At 47.0% G+C, this 2,600-nt stretch overlaps 1 long non-coding RNA gene across 1 annotated transcript; it reads left to right on the forward strand.

Annotated features, from left to right (window-relative positions):
* The first annotated feature begins 293 nt into the window (after positions 1–293).
* On the forward strand, positions 294–2,091 carry LOC134739838 (uncharacterized). The gene is made up of 3 exons (XR_010126866.1): positions 294–560; positions 1,025–1,323; positions 1,539–2,091. It is a non-coding gene; the product is annotated as an uncharacterized LOC134739838 (long non-coding RNA).
* Positions 2,092–2,600: the final 509 nt, after the last annotated feature.

Consider the following 2,600-nt stretch of genomic DNA (forward strand, 5'->3'; position numbering starts at 1 on the left):
GCGTCTGAGACACCCAGCCAGATCGTTTCGCAGTTGGCGGGGCATTGAAGACAGGTCTGAAAACGTTCCAGCTCTTGCTGGAAGGGACGTGATTTCTGAACACGTGAGGGGTGTGAGTTTCTTTATGCCAGCAGCTTCTATTGAGCGAAATGGTCAGAAAACCATTGCTCTAGTTAACATTTTAGATAGTTACAAGTTACTCCATTTACCATACATACACTTTACAAGTTTCCAAAGAGTTAAAATACAGAAGGGGGCTTACTTCCAAATATGAAGTGTGTGGGTGCACTGGTTGTTTCAAATTTAGAACGTGTTTTCCACAATGACAACGTCATAAATGCTGTTGAGATTCCCAGGCCGGCTCCTAGAAACCCTTAATAGTAGAAAACAATAGGAGGAAACACCAGTAATTCGACAGAACAGAATACAATTGCTTTTTTAAAAGTTATTTTGATCCCTGGTGGTCAAATGAAAAACATGATCATGGGAGGCCATGGAAGGTGAGCCGTTGATATTCCGAAGGGAAGCCAGGATCCGTCCAAGGGCTTTCGAGATAAAAGGTGCTGTTTCATTAGTATGTCTAGTTGTACTTGAAGATTTATGGCTTAACTTTGTTTTGTAAAAATTGAATATTAGCTTTATTCTTATGATTTTCAGAAGCAATCAGAGAAGTTTTTACTTTACAAGGAGGGGAAACAGGAAAACAGAGGAAGGGAGAGAGACAGGCGTCTGCGGAGACTTCCCTGGAGAGCAGAGGCCAGTGGCAGAAGAGGGAGGGCGTGGAGTGGTTGCCGAGGACTTGCCCAGGAAACCCCTATAAGAAGGAAGAGTTTTCTCAGCTGAGCATTGAGCCAGCTGGTGTGTCAGGGGCACCTTAGTTCACCATGCTGGGTCCTCTCCTGAGCACAGGAAGACTGAACTGTCCCACCTTCTCTGGAGTCCACTGGGGCCTCCTGTGTGACCTGTGTCCAGACGCGGCCCTAAAATATCCCACCAGCCTCTCAGCCCTCTCTTCCCTCTGCAGCAGAAGCAAAGGCCACGTGGGGGAGATGATACATCACAACATGCAGGCAGCATGGCCCTGAGTCACCACGTGGAGGCAAGCCTCAAGAGGACTCCAGTTCCCAGTGGACATTGCACGAGCAAGCAGGAAACCTCTTCTGTGAGCCCCTGAGGTTCAGGGTTTTTTTTTTTTAGTACCATGGCTAGTGTGACGTATCCTGACTAATGCCGACAGCACACGGAGCCTCTGCCTGCCAGAGGAAGCGGTGAGGAAGAGGTGGTGCGTCGTGTACTTCCCGTTGCTGTTTTAGGACAGCTTGGGTGAGTCCGCATTAAAAATCAGAATGGGAAAAAGGAGAGGAAACCCGGAATCGTCTACATGGGAAAACCAGGGTCTGCAGAAGGCTGTTTTTGGAGGGCATGTAGCAGTTGGTGGTTTGCATTTCAGGATTTGCCTTACATTAAAATGCAATTTATTTGTTAATTCTATTTACTTATTTAACTCACATGGATTAACTGCCTTTTCTGTGGACCAGACATAGTTTGTTCCAGGGTGCTGCTGAACCAGGTAAACCCAGCCCCCCATCTCCAAGAGCAGAGGCTGCAAGGACAGCGAGACAATGAGGCAATGGCGTGCTGGGGGGAGTCGTGCTAAAGTGAAAGCATCCTTCGATCATTTTTAAGTCATTCTAGGATCTTCAGGGCATCAAAGTTTTGCCTGTGAGCCTCAATCGGTCTAATACAAAAAATACAGACTGTGGTTAATCATCTGAGCTTTGAGATCCTGTGAGACTGTAATCCTGCCTTGGTTCTGCCACTTACTGCTGGTGAAGGAAAAATTAATCTTTCCAAACAGCTTGCAAGACAGAAATCATGCTTTCTACCTCCCAAAGCTGCTGTGGGCATGAAACAGCCCATGTGCATGAGGTGCCCAGCATCATGCCTGGAAATCACACACAATCACAGAATCATGGGGCCAGAGGAGGCCTTGAAGTTTTATCTGATTTGCTCCTCCCATGAGATGCTTCAATTGTGCAACTTCTCCTCAATGGCACCTGTAAAGAAATGGGTTCTCCCGCTCTTGTTCTCTTGCTCTCTCTCTCTCAAGCTCTTTTAGTACTTAGAGTTACGCCATTTCATTTGAAGTTTAACATGGTAAATCTTAGAGACCATCCAAGTCCAACACCCTTATTTTATTTTTTTTTCTGAGATGGAGTTTTGCTCTTGTTGCCCAGGCTGGAATGCAATGGCACGATCTCGGCTCACTGCAGCCTCCGCCTCCCAGGTTCAAACGATTTTTTTGCCTCAGCCTCCCGAGTAGCTGGGATTACAGGCATGTGCCACCATGCCCGCCTAATTTTGTATTTTTAGTAGAGATGGGTTTTCTCGATGTTGGTCAGGCTGGTCTTGAACTCCCAACCTCAGGTCATCCGCCCCCGCTTGGCCTCCCAAAGTGCTGGGATTACAGGCATGAGCCACTGTGCCCAGTCCCAACACCCTTATTTTAATGCTGTTAATGTCACTGGATTTCGTTTTTGGCCCAGCATCTGCTCTCTCTTGTTGAATGTGCCACGTGCAATGGAGAAGAATGTGTATTC

The sequence above is a fragment of the Pongo pygmaeus genome, chromosome 6 (genome assembly GCF_028885625.2).
Source record: "Pongo pygmaeus isolate AG05252 chromosome 6, NHGRI_mPonPyg2-v2.0_pri, whole genome shotgun sequence".
Taxonomy (NCBI): domain Eukaryota; kingdom Metazoa; phylum Chordata; class Mammalia; order Primates; family Hominidae; genus Pongo; species Pongo pygmaeus.